Source organism: Cetorhinus maximus, chromosome 10 (genome assembly GCF_964194155.1).
Source record: "Cetorhinus maximus chromosome 10, sCetMax3.hap1.1, whole genome shotgun sequence".
NCBI lineage: Eukaryota > Metazoa > Chordata > Chondrichthyes > Lamniformes > Cetorhinidae > Cetorhinus > Cetorhinus maximus.
In genome coordinates, this window is record NC_135888.1 from 292,579 (window position 1) to 314,860 (window position 22,282).

At 44.0% G+C, this 22,282-nt stretch overlaps 1 protein-coding gene across 3 annotated transcripts in view; it reads left to right on the plus strand.

The window, feature by feature from the left end:
- Positions 1 to 22,282, plus strand: part of rgs3a (regulator of G protein signaling 3a) — a 201,497-nt gene that overhangs the window by 112,664 nt on the left and 66,551 nt on the right. Inside the window, exon 1 of one of the 3 annotated variants that reach the window (XM_078549781.1) lies at positions 8,304 to 8,430. The exons of the other annotated variants lie outside the window; for them this stretch is intronic. The gene's annotated coding sequence lies outside the window, so the exon portion shown is untranslated. Of the gene's footprint in view, positions 1 to 8,303; positions 8,431 to 22,282 lie in introns of those variants that run through there. 3 annotated transcript variants of the gene reach the window in all.

Here is a 22,282-nt window from a genome sequence, read left to right on the forward strand (position 1 = left end):
CTAGAGGAAAGTGTGAGAGAAGGACCCTGGGACAGACAGTCAGCAGCACCTAGAGGAAAGTGTGAGAGAAGGACCCTGGGACAGACAGTCAGCAGCACCTAGAGGAAAGTGTGAGAGAAGGACCCTGGGACAGACAGTCAGCAGCACCTAGAGGAAAGTGTGAGAGAAGGACCCTGGGACAGACAGTCAGCAGCACCTAGAGGAAAGTGTGAGAGAAGGACCCTGGGACAGACAGTCAGCAGCACCTAGAGGAAAGTGTGAGAGAAGGACCCTGGGACAGACAGTCAGCAGCACCTAGAGGAGAGTGTGAGAGAAGGACCCTGGGACAGACAGTCAGCAGCACCTAGAGGAAAGTGTGAGAGAAGGACCCTGGGACAGACAGTCAGCAGCACCTAGAGGAGAGTGTGAGAGGAGGACCCTGGGACAGGCAGTCAGCAGCACCTAGAGGAGAGTGTGAGAGAAGGACCTTTGGACAGGCAGTCAGCAGCAACTCGAGGAGGGTGCAAGAGGAGGACCCTGGGACAGGCAGTCAGCAGCACCTAGAGGAGGGTGCAAGAGGAGGACCCTGGGACAGGCAGTCAGCAGCACCTAGAGGAGAGTGTGAGAGAAGGACCTTGGGACAGGCAGTCAGCAGCACCTCGAGGAGGGTGTGAGAGAAGGACCTTGGGACAGGCAGTCAGCAACACTACCTAGTCTATCTAGAGGATCTAGTCTATCGAGAGGATCTAGTCTATCCAGAGGATCTAGTCTCTCTAGAGGATCTAGTCTCTCTAGAGGATCTAGCATCTAGTCACCACTCAAGTAGGAGTAAGCGTAAAATAAAAGCAAGGGCCCATATTCTATTTAGTTAAGATATGTCTGGGGAGTTCAGCCATGTGATTTGTGGGAAATCCTAGACGCTCCTGGCAACCTGTGTGACCATGTGTTCAGGAGGTGCCTCTGACTGCAGCTACTCAAGCTCCAGGTTTTGGAGCTTGAGCGGCAGCTGGGGACACTAGGGTCATTCACGAGGTTGAGAGGTTCGTGGGTAGCATGTTTCAGGACGTGGTCACTCTGCGGCTTAAGGAGGTGCAAGCAGAGAGGGAATGGGTGACCGCCAGACAGAAGAAGGGGACCAGGCAGGTAGTGGGGGAATTCCCCGAGTGCATCTCGCTTGGAAACTGTTTTTCGGCCTTGGAAAATGGTGAGAGTAACAGTTCCTCTGTGGAGGCCAACCAGAGACAAGGTCATGGCACTGTGGGTGGTCCAGCTGCTCAGGGTGGGAGGAAGAGGTGTGGAAGGGCAATGGTGGTAGGGGATTTGTTAGTGAGGGGAGTAGACAGGTGTTTCTGTGGCCGTAGACGTGACTCCAGGATTTATGTTGCCTCCTGGATTCCAGGGTGAAGGATATCACGGAATGGCTGCAGGACATTCTGAAGGGGGAGGGGGAACAACCAGAGGTCGTGGTCCATGTTGGGACCAATGACACAGGAAGAAAGAGAAATGAGGTCCTGCAAAGCAGTCTTTAGGGAATTAGGTAGGAAATTGAAAAGCAGGACTTCAAAGGTAGTAATCTCCGGATAATTCCCAGTGCCACACAATAGTGAGTATAGGAACAGAAGGATAGAGCAGATGAATGTGTGGCTGGAGAGATGGTGCAGGAGGGAGGGCTTTAGATTCCTGGGGCATTGGGACCATTTCCAGGGGAGGTGGGACCTGTACAAGTTGGACGGGTTACATCTGAACAGAAACGGGACCAACATCCTCGCGGGGAGGTTTGCAAATGCTGTTGGGATGGATTTAAACTAAATTGGCAGGGGGTGGGATCCTGAAAAGTAGTTCAGAGGGGAGAGAAGCTGAGATGGAATTAGAAGTTAAAGCGCTAGTGAGTGAGTCTGGAAGGCAGAGGAAACATAGGCTAGATAAGAAAGAAGTGAGTTTAGCAAGGCTAAATGGAATATATTTTAATGCAAGGAGCCTGAGGAATAAGACAGGTGAGCTGAGGACACAGATAGGCATGTGGGAGTATGATATCATAACTATGATCGAGACTTTGCTAAAAGAAGGGCAGGATTGGCAGCTCAACATTCCTGGTTATGGGATATACAGACGAGATAGGGAGGAAGAGGGGGGTTGCAATATTGATGAAAGAATCAATTATAGCAGTGAGGAGGGATGTTATCTTGGAAGGGTCATCAAATGAGGCCATATGGGTAGAAGTGAAAAACACAAAAGGGACAAACACGCTGTTGGGTGTGTCCTCTAGGCCCCCAAACAGTCAGGGAGAGATAGAGGATCAAATATGTCATCAAATTTCAGAGAAGTGTAGGAATAATAGGACAGTAATAGTCGGGGATTTTAACTACCCAAATATTAGCTGGAATAGTTTTAGTGTGCAAGGTAGGAGGGAGCAAAATTAAGTTGCATCCAGGAGAACTGTTTTAGCCAGAATGTAGAAAGCCCAACAAGGGAGGGGGCAGTTGTGGACCTTATATTCGGAAATGAGCCTGGGCCGGTGGAAGGCGTATCAGTAGGGGAGCATTTTGGAGATAGTGACCATAACTCAGGTAGATTTATGATGGTTATGCAAAAGGATAAGGCTGTGTCGGGAATAAAAGTTCTAAACTGGGGAAAGGCTAATTTTACTGAGATGAGATGCGATTTGGCCCAAGTGGACTGGGAGCAGCTACTTGTTGATAAAACTGTGTCAGAGCAGTGGGAGGTATTCAAGGAGGAAATAGCGAGAGTACAGGGCAGATATGTTCCCATAAATACAAAGGGGGGAACCAAGTCCGGAGAACCCTGGATGTCAAAGGACATAAAGGTTAGGATTAAGAGGAAAAGAAGCTTATGGCAAATACCGAGGGCTCAATGCGGCACAGTCCTTAGAGGAATATAAAAAGTGCAGAGGGGGACTTAAAAAGGAAATTAGGAAAGCTAAGAGAGTGCATGAGAAAGCATTGGTGGGAAGAATTAAGGAAATATATAAAGAGCAAGAGACTAACTAGGGAAAGAGTAGGGCCAATTAGGGACCATAGAGGTAATGTGTGTGTGTAGAGCCGGAAGATGTGAGTGCAGTCCTCAATGAATACTTTGCATCAGTCTTCACGATGGAAAAGGACGATGCAGACATAGGCATCAGGGTGGAGGACTGTGAAATATTAGAGGAAATGAACATAGTGAGAAAGGAAGTACTAGCAAGTTTAGCAGCCTTAAAAGTGGATAAATCTGCAGGCCGGGATAAGATGTAGGGAGGGAGGCAAGGGAAGAAATACCAGGGGCACTGGCAGTAATTTTCAAATCCTCTCTGGCCACAGGTGAGGTGCCAGAGGACTGCTCCCGTTGTCCCATTATTAAAACAGAGAGGGAAGGATAGATCAGGAAATTACAGACACGGATTAATCAGGGATAGTCAGCATGGATTTGTTAAGGGAAGGCCGTTTTTGACAAATCTGATTGAATTTTTTGAGGAGATAACCAGGAGTGTTGATAAAGGTAATGCATTTGATGTGGTCTACATGGACTTTAGCAAGGCTTTTGATAAGATCCCTCATGGCAGACTGGTCAAGAAAGTAAAAGACCATGGGATCCAAGGCAAAGTGGCACATTGGATCCAAAATTGGCTGAGAGGCAGGAAGCAGACGGGGATGGTTTTGTGACTGGAAGTCTGTTTCCAGTGGGGTTCCACAGGGCTCGGTGCTGGGGCCCTTGCTGTTTGTTGTGTACATAAATGATTTGGACTGAAATGTATGGGGTATGATCAAGAAGTTCGCTGATGACATGAAAATTGGTAGGGTGGTAAATAGTGAGGAAGACAGCCGTAAACTGCAGGAGGATATCAATGGACTGGTCAGGTGGGCAGAGCAGTGGCAAATGGAATTCAACCCAGAAAAGTGTGAGGTAATGCACTTGGGGAGGGCTAACAAGGCAAGGGATTACACTGTGAATGGTAGGACCCTGGAAAGTACTGAAGATCAGAGGGACCTTGGTGTGCATATCCATAGATCCCTGAAGGTAGCAGGGCAGGTAGATAAGGTGGTTAAGAAGGCATATGGGATACTTGCCTTTATTAACTGAGGCATAGAATACAAGAGCAGGAAGTTTATGCTGAAACTGTATAAAGCGCTGATTAGGTTGCAACTGGAGTACTGCGTGCAGTCCTGGTCACCACATTATGGGAAGGATGTGATTGCACTGAAGAGGGTGCAGAGGAGATTTACCAGGATGCTGCCTGGGCTGGAGGGTCTGAGCTATGAGGAAAGATTGGATAGACTGGGGTTGTTTTCTTTAAGGCAACGAAGGTTGAGAGGGGTCCTGATAGAGGTGTATAAGATTATGAGGGGCATAGATAGGGTGGATAAGAAGACACTTTTACTACTAGTAGAGGGGTCAATAACCAGGGACCATAGACTTAAGGTAAGAGGTAGAAGGCTAAGAGGAGAGTTGAGGAGAAATTTTTTCACCCAGAGGGTGGTGGGAGTCTGGAACTCACTGCCTGAAAGGGTGATTGAGTCAGAAACTCTCATAACATTGAAGAAGTATTTTGATATTCAATTGCATTGCCATAGCCTCCAGGGCTATGGGCCAAGTGCTGGAAAATGGGATTAGTGTAGTCAGATCTTTGTTGGCCGGTGCGAACACGAATGGCCTCCTACTGTGCTGTACACACCTATGAGACCCCAGCTCCTGTTTCCCATCCCCAAGGTGAAAATTCAGTTCACAACTTCTAAATTTACAGAAGAAAATAAACTGTGAGGGATTGTGAACACAGAACTACAGCAAATTACAAACAGACATTATTAAACTTGTAGAATAGGCAATAATTAGCAATGAATTTCAATATAAATAAATATTACATTTTGTTAAGAAAAATAAGGAAGTCGCACATTACTTAGAAAATAAGAATCTAAATAGGTAGCGGATCAAAGGAATCTGGGAATAGAAATACGCTAATCAGTAATTGTTGTCATGCAGGTAAATAAGACCATAACAGAAACAAACCAAGCATTTGGGGTTTAGTTGTAGGGCAATAGAATTGAAAAGTAGCCAAGTTATGCTAAACTTGTATCGAGCTTTGGTTAGACCACACTTGGAGTACCGTGTCACCATATTATAAAAGGTACTTGGGGCACTAGAAGAGGCACACAACTATTTTCAATGATGGTGCCAGAACTGTACTGTTATACCTATGACGATAAAATGAACAGGCTTGGTCTCTTTTCTCTTGAAAAGAGAAGGCTGAGATGTGATATAATAGAGGTATTCAAAATAATGAAAAGTTTTGATAGGGAAATCACAGAGAGAAGGCTTATAATTGTTTGAAAGAACAAAACTCGAGATCATCTATATAAGATAACCACCAAGAAATCAAATAGGGAATTCAGAAGAAACATCTTTACCTCGACAGTGATGAGAATGTGGAACTTGTTACCGCAGTGAGTGGTTGAAAGGAGTAGTACAGATGCTTTTAAGGGAAGTTAGATAAGCATACGAGGGAGAAAGGAATAGAGAGTTAGGCCTGAATTTTGCTCTCCTTCTGCAAGAAAATGGCGACAGAGGCCCAATTCCAGAAGCCTTGCCCCAATCCCAGCCTCTACCATTTTCATAGGGGTGGGGTGGGGAATAGGAGTGTGTTGGAATTTGCACATTCACATTCCCCAGAGGCAACTGCCCACATGTAGCAGCAGCTGCCTCCACTCCTGTGATCTTGGTGAGATAGATGTCTGAAACCCGAAGTGTGCAGATTAGACCTGGTAGGAGCAGGCTTGAACTTAGTGTATTTGTTTAGATAGCTAGGGTACCCTTTTGGAGAGGTCAGGTGGCCTTTGAGATTGTTAAAAGTAGACATGAATGTGCCTAAAAAGCCCATAAACTCATTTAGAACTGCCAAAGAACTGTCAAAACACATTGGAAATGTCAAAGGATTTAACTTCTGGGCTTTAAATTTTAAGAAAACTGTCCGGCGTTTAAAAAAAAAAACAGTGCTTGCTATTTCACTGTGTGATTGACATAAGCCTTAGAGCTATGGTTATAGGATTTCTGCTGCATGACTGATGGGCTGCCTGTTAAGTGAACAGTTTGATCAACAGCTCTGAGTGGTTGTATAATACGAGGCAGAATTTTGCCCTCGTCGGGCGGGTGCGGTGGGCCCAGGAGTGGTTACCAAGCTGACTGCCACCTGTACGACTGCCCCGACATGGATTTCATGGTGGCCGGCCAATTAACAGCTGTGAAATGTGTGCTGCAGCGCTGCCGGGGTGGGGGTGGGAGGAGTGCGGAAGTGTGCACGTGCATGGGGGTGTGCGCACTTAAAGCCCCTGACGCACAGACTCTGTCACATGTCACATGAGCAGGTACATGTTAGAAATTAGTTCGAAAAATTTTAATTTTTTTTAATCACTGATCGAAACCTCAACCCACCCGTGGAAGAGGTTTTGCAAAAAAAATCCAAAGGCCGCTTGGCCTATTCGCCTGCCCACCAACTGTAAGGTTGGACGGGCAGTGAAAAATTTAATGTAATTAGACCTTTAATGGCCTTAATTGGCCTGCTAATTGTTAGCGGGCGGCTGCCGGCCCCCCCCATGTCCGTCAATCGAAATATCGTGTGAGCCTGTGATGATGTCGGGACGCTCACCCGCTGTCATTTTACGCTCGTTCAGGTCAGGCACCGCCTGCCTGACAAGCGCAATATTCTCCCCCAGATGTTTGTTTTCCTAAGAGATTAACCACTTGAGTGGAATGTTTGTTTTCTTAAGAAATTATTTGAAGGGATTTCAATGTATTGAATGTTTTTTTAATTCAGTGAGTGTTTTTTTAATTAGTGATGTTATCAATAGACACACAACTATTTTATATCAGCATGGCTCCTGAGGCCTTGCCATGGTACGTACTAGGTGAGTTGAATGGAGGAGGCAAGGGAAAAGGCAAGGTGTGGGGAACATGGGTAGGCATGAGTTAGCACTAAATTGGCATTGGGGTTATAAAAGGCCATGGGAATGAGTGGGGGGCATGGGTTGGCATTGGTATAAAGGGCTTTGGGGAAGTAAGGGGCATAGGGGATATGAGGTGTATAGGGGGTGGGTAGAGGGACATAGGGGCTGTACAGGGCCATGGGGGTGGGTGGAGGGTCTAGGTTGGTATGGAGTGTATCAGGGGGAATGGGTGAGAGCATGAGGTGGCATAAGTTGGCATGGTTGGGGCTTTGGGAGAGTGTGGGGGGTAAGGGGAGAGAGCTAGAGGGCTGTTTTTTTGTTTTATTCAGTTTTTTAATAACTTCAACAAAGTGCTAGGGCAATGAGACAGGCCTTCCACTCAGCCTGCCTCCACTCCTGGCAGCCTCTGCACTTGTTCTGGGGTTACCTGGCCTGACTCCCAGGGAACCCCGGCACTCTGGAACGAAAATCGCAACTTCCAGGGCACTTTCTCCTGGGTTGGTTTTGTGGAGCTGGGGATTGTCCCGTCTCTGCGCTCCAGAGCCAAGAGCAAAAATTCAGATCTCAGATGAAGATGGATGAGAGGAGCCTCAAGTGGAGCATAAATACCAGAATGGACTGGTTGGACCATTTGGCCTGTTTCTGCGCTGTATGTTCAGTGTAATTGCTACTTTTCTGTTATAGATTGCTGAAAGATAGGAAACATTTGCAGGCAGTACAACATATTAATTTGGTTTCATTATTGATGGTTAATAAAGGAAACAAAAAGATTACTCTTTAAGAACTGATTTATTTTTGGACTTTTAACTTTACTTTGGTAAAAAGAAAAATCCAGTTAGAAAATTTACTTAAAATGTTTCTAAATGGAAACTTGGAAATTATAAATGATTAAGTTTTAAGTGTTTTATGAAGTATTTTTGCTTGTATATTAAAATTTATGTTTACTAAATGCAATATGTTGTGATGAACTCATTAAAGAGTTAGTTTTGCACTTATGCACTCCTAATGCATGCCAAAATTTCCTATTGCAAAATTGCAGCCCACGTGTGGTTTTTTTATCTATTTGCATGCAAGATGGCTGACAGGGCTAAGTGATTTCCAGATATGTACTGCAAATTCAGAAGCAGAAAATCCACCCTAACCTGCTCAGCCTCTCTCCCTGTCTCTCTCCTTCAGCCTCCCTGTGTCTGTCTCTGTCTCGTCTCTCTCAATCTCAACTTCTCCCTGCATCTCAGTCTCAGGGTGGGATTTTCCCATCCCACCCACTGCTGGGATCATCCAGTTGCGCTGAAAGTCTTTTGGCTGACCTGCCGCATCCCATGGCGGGCCAGAAAATCGTGACCTCAGTCTCTCTCTGTCGGTCTCAGTCTCTCTCTCTCTCTCTCAATTCAGACAGGAATGTATAAACCAGGAACTGCTGATGGCAGGATTTCCTGATGGTGCAAAATGTACTAAAGTGGGTCAGCAAAGGAGTGTCTGATGAGTAGGGACAAGGCTGTTTTTCTTTTGATCCAGGAAGGTAATTTACAACCTTTTTCAATCTGTAAATTAGGTAAGGAAGTACTTACAGCAATTAATCTTTCAGATTAAATTCACCTCCACTTTAGCAATATGTTTTGTAATATAATACTCCTGCCATTATAAAATGCATAGTGTTTGACTTACCGGATGATGCTGGTTTTATAAAATAGTTATAAATTAAATGGAGAATTTGTGCAAGAGAGATACTTTTTGTATTTATAATTGCTTCTTTTACTTAGAAAGATTGGGATATAAATTTGTCTTAGCGATAACAAAAATGGACAAAAGGAAATCGGTAACCTGTCAATTGTATTGTGTATTGCAGTCAATAGGAAAGAAAATTGGGCAGAATGCAAAATGGGCTGTCAATTCACTGTTACCCACTTTACCGCCCAAGATGAATTTATACCCTGTTGTTTCTTAGAAACACTAGACTTAAGCTTTAAGCACTTGCTACTTTATGTTTGAGGTACGAGCAGGAGAATAGGCTGTAGTGCAAAGAGGAAAATCGATATTTGTGAATTATACTGGCTGACAGCAATATAATTTATTCTGCAGTATGCAGGCAAACACATTTACAAACTGAAGGCAGAGCCACAAAAAGTCTGCAGAGAAGGTTAAAAGAGACAAACTGTAACTTGACAGAATTAGAATTTTCATTTATTTTTGGCATTGCATTTGTTAAGAAGTAGAGGACAGGAAAGCAGAAAAAGGCCACTTTGTTTCTCTATACCAAGGATTGACTTTGTTTGCACACTCCAGTATTATAGCACCACAAAGCAGCCTGGACACTGAGGAAATTAAAAGCCTTATCAATGTCTGGTAAATCAAACTAATAGTCCCATCTGCAATATATGTAACCTAACTGTAGGCCTGAGGATTATATCTTGAGCCATTGTTGTATTTCATATTGGAGCAATTTTCATGAACAGCATTGTTAATCCAGCAAAATATTAATATTTTGGCTCAGTATTGACTTTAATCATACGTGAAAGTGGACAGTATATATTTTTTTGTCAATAGGGAGACTAGTGTATTTTAAAAGTTATTATTCTTGAACTTTATCTTCTGTCTGTAGATTTATCCTACATAGCTTATTTAAGATTATTTATTATAATTCTGTAATATGATAGAAGTTTAATTGAACTCTTTATAATAATAATTTTAAAATGGCACCTATGGAAGTGAAACTCAGGGTGCAATGTTCCCCCTCCAGCCAGTGGAAGGTTTTGTGGCAGGTAGAGGGCGGGGAACATGCCTGGATGAAAAACAATTTGGTTTCCCAGTGGCAGAAATGATGGTGGGAACTTCCAGTCCTGACTGTCATGGAGGGGTCACCTTATCCGTTGAAGCTCATCGGGAACCAATTAAAACAGCATAGACCGGAAGCATTCCCCCACCCTACCCCGTCCCAGCGTATTTTCTGCTCCACCTGTGGGAATTCACGTTCGTCCAATTCACAACCGGACAAATCTGATGCAGTAAAATTGACCAAATCATCAGGCACACTGTTATCTGGTTTTGATGATTAGAAACATTTGAATATAATGTGCACAGGTATGTTATTGTGAACTGTATAGTTAGACCTGATTGCATTTTATTACTGATGGCTGTAAGCTGCTTTTCTTAATATCAACCTATTTCACCCTTTCAGTGGACAGTAAATGTCATCCATCTCTTGATTGTTCCATCACAAGAGTAAAGCCTGTTAATCATATAAATTACCTGATGCAACAGAGGCTGCACCCCAAAGGACAGTGGGAGGACGATAATACTGTCAGCCTGATTCTCTGACCTGTGCTTCCCTCAAGCAAGGCTCAAGATGGCTATTGCAGACGCATCATATTGGTAGTGCACAGAAGTCCAGTTTGATTGCAATTTAATAGTGACTAGTAATTCCTGAAGGAGAGAATCTTGGAAAATACTGGGAATAAAAATTGAATATGGTGAAAAATTAAATTTGAAGATGAGATTGGCAGTTGCAGCCTGGGTTTGAGCCATAATGTAGCAGGAGGCACATTAATTCTGTGATTTAAATATCAAATTGTATTATGAATCAAGTTCAAATTGTATAAGTAAAGTAAGAGAAATTGTGGAATGCTGCAGAAATCATTTGCTCACAGAAAATACCAAATTAGGTTTGTAGTGTGAGCTTTTTGTTAAGATAGTGGTCTTGATAATATTCATATTAATATTATAATGCTGTAATGTTGAGAATTCTGCAATAAAGTTTAAGTATTCAACTTTAAAATAAAAACAGAAAAGGCTGGAAAACACTCAGCAGGTCAGCAGCATCTGTGGAGAGAGAAACAGGGTTAATGGTTCAAGTCGATGCATTTTCATCGTAGCGTTTCCCACTATTCTGTGTTTATTTCAGATTTCCAGCATCTGCAGTATTATGCTTTTTACTTCCATTATTTAATTTGTTTCATTTGCATCAATAAGCCTTGTATAATTTATCATGTAAAGTTCATGGCTAAGAATAGTCACTTGAATATTGTTTTGCTTATTCCACAAAGCTTCAATGCTATTCCTGGTTTTACATTTTACCACCAAGGAGTTTGTACACTTCTGTTTTACTATTCCTCTACTCCTTAGTGTGATGGACTTTGTACATGAATTCCAGCTAGAACTACATTGCAGTCATCTAAGAGAGAGTGTGTGCATGTGTTAAAGAATGGTTTACAGTGATTAAGAGCAAGCTCTGGCAGATTGTGAAAGATATTTCGGCTGTTGACCTACTCACTTGTATTTGTGTAGTTTGACTCATAATGGACATTTGTTTGTCAAATTTATAATATTTGCAAAGGAAAATAGAAAATTATATCATCTGTCAGTACACATCTTCACCTCTTGCTGTTCATTCACAGTAACATGTTTCCTTTGTCTGCTAATGAGTGTTGATAGCTGACTGACCCCCTAAGATTTTACGTTATGATACATGATATACACAGAAATGTCAGTATCTTGGGAACTTCATTTGCTGTCCTTGCTGTATTTGAAAGGAAACTTTATGGGGGGATAAAACTAACTCCACATTATAGTGCAAACTGCATTGGATATTTTATATTAGCCTGATTTCAGGATTCTAATAAAATTGTTTTAAATTTATTACATTCTTGGAATGTACAGGTTAAAGATTACAATCCATGTTGTGATACAAGCCACTTGCTCAGTGAATTCATTTTTTTCTTTGAACATACATTGTTAATGGGCTTTAAATCTATAGATAACATTGCTCCTGAATTTTTCACTCGTCGGGGCCCATGCGATCGGTGGGCCCAGTGGCAGATGGGAAATGGGCCCCTGACCGCGATCGACCCCCAACTGCAATTTTATGTTGGCTGGCCAATTAACAGCCAACCAGCATGAAATGTGCGCTGAGAAAGGTGCAGCACTGCCGCTGGGGGCGGGAAGAGAGTGAGTGCTGATGTTACCCCGGGTGCTGGTGAGTGCTTCCAATGAGCTCCCTGAAGGCAGACAACTGCCTCGGAGCTGCAGACCTCCACAGAATAAACAAAACAACAAAAATGCTGCAAAATATGTCCATGCAGCACAATCATGCACCCGAAAGCATACCTCATGAAAAAAACAGTCCCCAGATATCTCTATTTTATTTCCCTACGGAGATTTTAAACCGCCCTGGATCGAGGTTTGAGTAAAAATGTAAAGGCCGCCTGGCCGATTGGCCTGTCCGTCAACTGTAAAAGTGGGACGGGCCATGAAAAATCACTTTCAAGTTCCTCCTTAATGGGCTTACTTGTCGGCGGGTGGCTTCTGGCTGCCGCGCAGCGCTGAGCGAGATATTGCACAAATGTGCGATGAGGTCAGGATGCTCACCCAACGTCACCTCGCACTATTTCACAGCTGGATGTAACATTCTGGCCATTGTCCCATGCAAAGTCAAATAGTATTACAAGTATTATTACCACTTTTGCTTACAAATTACAGAGATTATTGTAGACATATGACAACCACTAAATAAATATAAAAACAAAAAGCTACTGCGGATGCTGGAAATCCAAAACAAAAACAGAATTACATGGAAAAACTCAGCAGGTCTGGCAGCATCGATGGAGAAGAAAAGAGTTGACGTTTCGAGTCCAACATGACCCTTCAACAGAACTGAAGTATAGTTAGGAGAGGGGTGAAATATAAGCTGGTTTAAGGTGGGGGGCGGGGGGAGAGAGAAGTTGAGGGTGGGATGATTGTGGGGACAAGCAAGCAGTGATAGGAGCAGATAATCAAAAGATGTCACAGACAAAAGGATCAAAGAGATGTTGAAGGTGGTGATATTATCTAAGAAAAGTGCTAATTAAGAACGGATGGCAGGACACTCAAGGTACAGCTCTAGTGGGGATGGGGTGGAAAGACTAACAAGGTATTAGTTGTAGATTTAAAAATAATGGAAATAGGTGGGAAAAGAAGAATCTATATAAATTATTGAAAAAAAAGGGAGGGGGAAGAAACGGGGTGGGGATGGGGGGAGGGGGAGTTTAAGATCTAAAGTTGTTGAATTCAATATTCAGCCCGGAAGGCTGTAAAGTGCCTAGTCGGAAGATGAGGTGCTGTTCCTCCAGTTTGCGTTGGGCTTCACTGGAACAATGCAGCAAGCCAAGGACAGACATGTGGGCAAGAGAGCAGGGTGGAGTGTTAAAATGGCAAGCGACAGGGAGGTTTGGGTCTTTCTTGCGGACAGACCGCAGGTGTTCTGCAAAGCGGTCGCCCAGTTTGCGTTTGGTCTCTCCAATGTAGAAGAGACCGCATTGGGATCAACGAATGCAGTAGACTAAGTTAGGGGAAATGCAAGTGAAATGCTGCTTCACTTGAAAGGAGTGTTTGGGCCCTTGGACGGTGAGGAGAGAGGAAGTGAAGGGGCAGGTGTTGCATCTTCTGCGTGGGCATGGGGAGGTGCCATAGGTGGGGATTGAGGAGTAGGGGGTGATGGAGGAGTGAACCAGGGTGTCCCGGAGGGAACGATCCCTACGGAATGCCGCCAGGGGGGGTAAAGGGAAGATGTGTTTGGCGGTGGCATCATGCTGGAGTTGGCGGAAATGGCGGAGGATGATCCTTTGAATGCGGAGGCTGGTGGGGTGATAAGTGAGGACAAGGGGAACCCTATCATGTTTCTGGGAGGGAGGAGAAGGCGTGAGGGCGGATGCCCGGGATATGGGCCGGACACTGGAGAGACCAAACGCAAACTGGGCGACCGCTTTGCAGAACACCTGCGGTCTGTCCGCAAGAAAGACCCAAACCTCCCTGTCGCTTGCCATTTTAACACTCCACCCTGCTCTCTTGCCCACATGTCTGTCCTTGGCTTGCTGCATTGTTCCAGTGAAGCCCATCGCAAACTGGAAGAACAGCACCTCATCTTCCGACTAGGCACTTTACAGCCTTCCGGGCTGAATATTGAATTCAACAACTTTAGATCTTAAACTCCCCCTCCCCCCATCCCCACCCCGTTTCTTCCCCCTCCCTTTTTCTTTCAATAATTTATATAGATTCTTCTTTTCCCACCTATTTCCATTATTTTTAAATCTACAACTAATACCTTGTTAGTCTTTCCACCCCACCCCCACTAGAGCTGTACCTTGAGTATCCTGCCATCCATTCTTAATTAGCACTTTTCTTAGACAAATATCACCACCTTCAACACCTCTTTGATCCTTTTGTCTGTGACATCTTTTGATTATCTGCTCCTATCACTGCTTGCTTGTCCCCACAACCACCCCACCCTCAACTTCTCTCTCCCCCCGCCCCCCACCTTAAACCAGCTTATATTTCACCCCTCTCCTAGCTATACTTCAGTTCTGTTGAAGGGTCATGTGGACCCGAAACGTCTACTCTTTTCTTCTCCACCGATGCTGCCAGACCTGCTGAGTTTTTCCATGTAATTCTGTTTTTGTACTAAATAAATATAGTTGTTCGGTGGGTATAGACATTTTGGAAAATGGTCTAATCCTGAAGGTCACCAGGCTATATGGAAGCTTGCTGCCCACCCAGTAAATTTGTTGTGGGATCGTACTGTGACCTAATCAACATATTATCAAGAATTGAATCGCAAAGCATTGACCTTTGAGGAGAGACTGGAAGACAAATTTCAAAAGCAGTATTGAGGTTAAGTCCATGTTGAGTGTTTTTAAGAAGTTTGCTGTCTATTTGTGTGTGAGAGAGACTAATGCCCAGGAGAGAGACTAGGGAAAGACATGGGTCAGAAAGACAGGGTTGATGGGAGAAAGAATGTATGTTAACATAACGTTACATCAACTTTGGAAGAAAAAAGACCAATTGAATTTTGAAACCATTTAATTACTTCACCTGTGTTTCATTGACAGATAGAAAAGGTCAAGGCTAAAGACTTACACCTATGAGACAAAGATTCTAATTTCTACACCGTTAGACAGAGGGAGAGAGAAAGAAAAATACAAATTGAGAGAAAAGAAGACAGCCACTTTCTTCCTTAGTTTAATTTAGTTTCTTTTGAAACAAAAACAAGTTAGATTTTTACCGCAAACAAAACCTCTTTGAGGAAGACAAATAGGAAGTGAGGATCTGGAGGAGTTCTGTTGAAGGTCATTCGGACTCGAAACGTTAACTGTGCTCCTCTCTGCAGATGCTGCCAGACCTGCTGAGTTTTTCCAGGTATTTTTGTTTTAGTTCAGGAGGAGGCAAACTGGTTGAGGCTGAAGGGGCCGATGGTCTTTTTAGACAAGGAAGGTGCAGTAACTTGCATAGTTCAAGTGTAGCATAACTTCTTGATTTTAATTTTTCAATCTTTAATTAGTTGAGCCTAATGGTGAATTTCCACAATGTTTGTTAATGTTGGTCCTGAAGTTACTCTGTGGGATACTTGTGTTTAAGTGCACATTCCTCTTTCTGCAGTGTTATCAAAGGGGCAGCCTGTTTGAAATAAATGGGTTAACACCTCAGTTAAACTCATTGAGATTTCAGATGCATGGTGTAAATGTTTATACAGGAGTGACCCAAGGCATAATCTCAGAGCCCTTGCTATTATTGAGTTGAAAAATCCATTGCTATGATCTCAAGGATTTATACTATTGAGCATATAAAATGGAATAATAGTGATTGATATTTTTTGCATTTTGTTAAGTGAAGGTTGAACTATACAGCACTTCATTATTTGTATTACACTTCTTATGTCTTTGTCAGAAAGCAATTCCTTTTGGGACCCAAATAACAGACAGGACTAATATTAGAGAAATGGGGCACATGAAGAGATGCAAAAAATGCCTTGCAGTGATTTTGTTTTCTAGGTAGCTCCTAGTGTAGCAAATTGACATGCGCATTGATAAACAACCGGAGGTCTGACAGACTCCAGAAGCATTGCCTTGGTGCTGATTACTGGATGTGTGTAGGTATGCTGCTGCTTATCTCCTCCTTTCAGTCCTTGTTATATTTATCCATATGCATGTATGAGAGTATTGGGCTGTTAATTTTTCACAATGGAAAATGGTTTACTGCATTGCCACAGGGCATCGTGTGAAGTACAACATTCTTATTCCAGTATGTTTTTATTTCAAGAATAGCTGACACGGCTATGCCTTTCCTGATGTTTGTTCCTAAGGTACGTATTATTATGTTTCCATGACTTTTAAACTATGGAGATGTGCTAACAATCTATTATTAGTTATTTAATAACCGTTTTACTCAGTGCTTATCAATGGGTTGTTGCATATTGTATATTGCTATTTCTAAAGCAAATTTGAAATTGCAATGAGCTTTTCGCTGCTGCTTGTTGTCTTTGTACGCATAAGTTTTCTGTTTGCAAGTTGTCTTCTGCCCTTAAATTCAGTCAGATTCTAAATAGATTAAAAGCAGAAATAAAAACAAAAAGCTAAAAGCTACTGCGGATGCTGGAAATCCAAAACAAAATAAAAACGGAATTACCTGGAAAAACTCAGCAAGTCTGGCAGCATCGGCGGAGAAGAAATCAGTCAACGTTTCGAGCCCTCATGGCCCTTCAGCAGAACTGAAGCATAGTTTCAACAAGGGAGAAATATAAATTGGTTTAAGGTGGGTGGGGGGGAAGAGACACATTGAGGGTGTGGTGTGAGCAGATAATCAAAAGATGTCAGAGACAAAAGGGTCAAAGAGGTGTTGAAGGTGGCGGTCTTTGTCTGAGAAAAGTGCTAATTAAGAATGCAAGACAGGATATTCAAAGTACAGCTCTAGTGGGGGTGGGGTGGAAAGACTAAAGGTTTTAGTTTTAGATTTAAAAATAATGGAAATAGGTGGGGAAAGAAGAATCTATATAAATTATTGAAAAAAAAGGCGGGTGGGGGGGGAAAAGAAACGGGGTGGGGATGGGGGGAGGGGGAGTTTAAGATCTAAAGTTGTTGAATTCAATATTCAGCCCAGAAGGCTGTAAAGTGCCTAGTCGGAAGATGAGGTGCTGTTCCTCCAGTTTGCGTTGGGCTTCACTGGAACAATGCAGCAAGCCAAGGACAGACATGTGGGCAAGAGAACAGGGTGGAGTGTTAAAATGGCAAGCGACAGGGAGGTTTGGGTCTTTCTTGCGGACAGACCGCAGGTGTTCCGCAAAACGGTCGCCCAGTTTGCGTTTGGTCTCTCCAATGTAGAGGAGACCGCATTGGGAGCAACGAATGCAGTAGAATAAGTTAGGGGAAATGCAAGTGAAATGCTGCTTCACTTGAAAGGAGTGTTTGGGCCCTTGGACGGTGAGGAGAGAGGAAGTGAAGGGGCAGGTGTTGCATCTTCTGCGTGGGCATGGGGAGGTGCCATAAGTGGGGGTTGAGGAGTAGGGGGTGATGGAGGAGTGGACCAGGGTGTCCCGGAGGGAACGATCCCTACGGAATGCCGTCAAGGGGGGTGAAGGGAAGATGTGTTTGGTGGTGGCATCATGCTGGAGTTGGCGGAAATGGCGGAGGATGATCCTTTGAATGCGGAGGCTGGTGGGGTGATCAGTGAGGACAAGGGGGACCCTATCATGTTTCTGGGAAGGAGGAGAAGGCGTGAGGGAGGATGCGCGGGATATGGGCCGGACACGGTTGAGGGCCCTGTCAACGACCGTGGATGGAAAACCTCGGTTAAGGAAGAAGGAGGACATGTCAGAGGAGCTGTTTTTGAAGGTAGCGTCATCAGAACAGATGCGACGGAGGCGAAGGAACTGAGAGAATGGGATGGAGTCTTTACAGGAAACAGGGTGTGAGGAGCTGTAGTCGAGGTAGCTGTGGGAGTCGGTAGGCTTGTAATGGATATTGGTGGACAGTCTATCATCAGAAATTGAGACAGAGAGGTCAAGGAAGGGAAGAGAAGTGTCAGAGATGGACCATGTGAAGATGATGGAGGGGTGGAGATTGGAAGCAAAATTAATAAATTTTTCCAGGTCCCGACGAGAGCATGAAGCAGCACCGAAGTAATCATCGATGTACCGGAGAAAGAGTTGTGGGAGGGGGCCGGAGTAGGACTGGAACAAGGAATGTTCCACATACCCCATAAAGAGACAGGCATAGCTGGGGCCCATGCGGGTACCCATAGCCACACCTTTTATTTGGAGGAAGTGAGAGGAGTTAAAGGAGAAATTGTTAAGTGTGAGAACAAGTTCAGACAGACGGAGGAGAGTAGTGGTGGATGGGGATTGTTGGGGCCTCTGTTCAAGGAAGAAGCTAAGGGCCCTCAGACCATCCTGGTGGGGGATGGAGGTGTAGAGGGATTGGACATCCATGGTGAAGAGGAAGCGGTTGGGGCCAGGGAACTGGAAATTGTTGATGTGACGTAAGGTGTCAGAGGAATCACGGATGTAGGTGGGAAGGGACTGGACAAGGGGAGAGAGAAGGGAGTCAAGATAACGAGAAATGAGTTCCGTGGGGCAGGAACAGGCTGACACGATCGGTCTGCCAGGACAGTTCTGTTTGTGGATTTTGGGGGATTTCCTCGGACGGCCCGCTTCTACCTCCTACCCAAAATCCACAAACAGAACTGTCCTGGCAGACCGATCGTGTCAGCCTGTTCCTGCCCCACGGAACTCATTTCTCGTTCCTTCTTCCCTTCCTTGACCTCTCTGTCTCAATTTCTGATGATAGACTGTCCACCAATATCCATTACAAGCCTACCGACTCCCACAGCTACCTCGACTACAGCTCCTCACACCCTGCTTCCTGTAAAGACTCCATCCCATTCTCTCAGTTCCTTCGCCTCCGTCGCATCTGTTCTGATGACGCTACCTTCAAAAACAGCTCCTCTGACATGTCCTCCTTCTTCCTTAACCGAGGTTTTCCATCCACGGTCGTTGACAGGGCCCTCAACTGTGTCCGGCCCATATCCCGCGCATCCTCCCTCACGCCTTCTCCTCCTTCCCAGAAACATGATAGGGTCCCCCTTGTCCTCACTTATCACCCCACCAGCCTCCGCATTCAAAGGATCATCCTCCGCCATTTCCGCCAACTCCAGCATGATGCCACCACCAAACACATCTTCCCTTCACCCCCCTTGACGGCATTCCGTAGGGATCGTTCCCTCCGGGACACCCTGGTCCACTCCTCCATCACCCCCTACTCCTCAACCCCCACTTATGGCACCTCCCCATGCCCACGCAGAAGATGCAACACCTGCCCCTTCACTTCCTCTCTCCTCACCGACCAAGGGCCCAAACACTCCTTTCAAGTGAAGCAGCATTTCACTTGCATTTCCCCTAACTTAGTCTACTGCATTCGTTGCTCCCAATGCGGTCTCCTCTACATTGGAGAGACCAAACGCAAACTGGGCGACCGTTTTGCGGAACACCTGCGGTCTGTCCGCAAGAAAGACCCAAACCTCCCTGTCGCTTGCCATTTTAACACTCCACCCTGTTCTCTTGCCCACATGTCTGTCCTTGGCTTGCTGCATTGTTCCAGTGAAGCCCAACGCAAACTGGAGGAACAGCACCTCATCTTCCGACTAGGCACTTTACAGCCTTCTGGGCTGAATATTGAATTCAACAACTTTAGATCTTAAACTCCCCCTCCCCCCATCCCCACCCCGTTTCTTTTCCCCCCCCACCCGCCTTTTTTTTCAATAATTTATATAGATTCTTCTTTCCCCACCTATTTCCATTATTTTTAAATCTAAAACTAAAACCTTTAGTCTTTCCACCCCACCCCCCACTAGAGCTGTACTTTGAATATCCTGTCTTGCATTCTTAATTAGCACTTTTCTCAGACAAAGACCGCCACCTTCAACACCTCTTTGACCCTTTTGTCTCTGACATCTTTTGATTATCTGCTCACACCACACCCTCAATGTGTCTCTTCCCCCCCACCCACCTTAAACCAATTTATATTTCTCCCTTGTTGAAACTATGCTTCAGTTCTGCTGAAGGGCCATGAGGGCTCGAAACGTTGACTGATTTCTTCTCCGCCGATGCTGCCAGACTTGCTGAGTTTTTCCAGGTAATTCTGTTTTTATTTTGTTTTAGATTAAAAGCAGACTGGTTGTTAGAGTTTCCACTCTGTTGTTCAGCCCAGTCTGATATACATATGCACTCAAATTCCTGTTTACAGTTTGGGTACATGTGAATTTAACTGTAGATTTTCATTGGCAGGTCTTTCTGCTTGTCAGAAAGAATGGTTTAGTTTTAAAGGCTGTTAAGCTTCAGTATTGGAGCACTTTACTTTCCATCCACAAGGTTCTTCAGATGACAGCTTTCAAAGTTATTTGGCGTGGTCTGGCCCATTAAAACTTTTGGTGGTTCTTTTGTTGGGTCACTATTAGGAAACACAATTCTTCTATATAACTGGTGGGATTTGAATGGATTATTTCTTATAGAATTAGATTGTGTAAAATAGAAATTGAGATAAACATAAAATTTCAGCTCTCAATAAATACTAGCTCCAATAGCTAGCAAGTATTTGCTGATCAGTAAGAACTCTTTGTTACCCCTTGTTGCCGGTCACAATCCTTTTCACAGTTATTTTTATAAAAATTATCATATTGAAAAATATGTTTTGTCAATGTATATTTTTCCAGAATTGCTTGAGATACATTACTGCATTCAAGTGGTTTTAGCAATTGCATATAAATACTTATTAGCATCATTCAACATAAAATATATTGAAATATTGATCAGATTGTTGAAGCTCCAGTGAACAACTTCAGTCACTGCCTCTGTTAACCTAAAGGGGGAGCTAAACCTTTTCAGCTGAATTGTAGTGTGTGTATATATATATATATATAATTTAAATAAATGTGAACATATTGGGATAGTTTAACAACATATGCTACACAGAAGGGATTAGAAATGTTTTACATTAATTGCAAAGACAAAATTATAATGATACAGTAGGTTTTAACTTGTGTGAACATTTCATGAGCTGAAGTTTGTACTTAAGACTATATTACAATAATTGTTTAAGAATATTTACAATTATGGCAAAAAATCGAATTTGCCAATCACATACAAATAAAATAAACTAGCAGAGTATATGATAGATAGAATTGCCCTGTTGCAAATGATTGGAGCAGCCACATGGCGTGAGAGTTAAATCTTTAATTTTTACAACGTTAACTGTTTTACATGATTTTGATTTGGGATTTTAGTGTTCGACACTTTATGACCACGATTTTGCCATTGTCGAGCGAGCTGGGCGGGAGTGGTCAGGAAGCCGACTGCCACCTGTGATCGGCACCACACCGCGATTTCACATTGGGGGCCGATTAAGGCCCGCCCAGCATGAAATGAAAGCAGCAGCGCTGAGCGCTGCCTGTGCGGGAGAGGGGTGGGGAGTGTGAGCCAGCTGAGCATGTGCGTGAGTGAGCGCTGCGTCATCTCCCTGAGGCACGGAGCGGCCTCAGAGATGAAGAGATATAAAAAAATTAAAATGTAATAAAACACGTCCCCTCATGTGACTCTGTCACATAAGCAGGGACACGTTATTAGTGAAAAATTAAAGTTTTTATTTTAGATGAGGTTTCCAAAAAAATGCAGAATGGCTTGGCCTTTTCGCCTGCCTGCCCACCGTTAGGTTGTAAGAGCAGCAAAAATTTTAATTTAATTGACGACTTAATGGCCTTAACAGGCCTTTTAATTGTCAGCGGGTTCGCTGCTGGCTCTGCCGTGCACCCGCCAACCGAACTATCGCGCGACAGCGTGTTGCTGTCGGTGGGCTCGAGCGGGTCGGTTACATGCCTACCCGCCAAGCGAAAATTTCTGCCCTATGTTTACCATTCTGTTAATGAAACAATACATTAGTTTATTTTTAATTTCACAATGGTATGGCGGCTGTGGAGAAAAAAAAGCAGGTACTCTTTAGCTATTTTATAACTTATATTGTGGACTGGCTATCCTTAACAGAGAAACAGCATTTGCACAGTTCTTATGAATTTTAATGATTTTCATAGTGGCCACAATCTTCGGGTTGGCGAGCGGGGGTGGGTCCCGAACGCCACGGTGCATCATTCAGACCTTCAGTTCAGCGGGCGCAAATTGGCTGCATGCCCACCGAACTGTCAAAGGCCTATTAAGGCCATTTAAATACCAATTAAAATAATTAACTGAGCTGCCCGTCTAACTTTAAGGTTGGGGGGCAGGTGAAGAGCCCAGGCAGCCTTCGTATTTATCATGAAACCTCATCCACGGGCGGGATGAGGCTTCATGAAGGGGTTATAAATTAAATAAATTTTTTTAATGAAGTTCATTGACATGTTCCAGCTGATGTGACACTGTCACATGAGGGGACATGTCTTAAAAAATTTTTTTCTTTATTAAAATTTTTAAAAATCAAACTAATCTCCCTGAGGCAGCTCCGTGTGCTGCATGGAGATTTCTGAACTCTTTCGCACACATGCAGCCCTGACTCAGCCCACGCCCCCCGCCCGCACAGGGAGCACTCAGC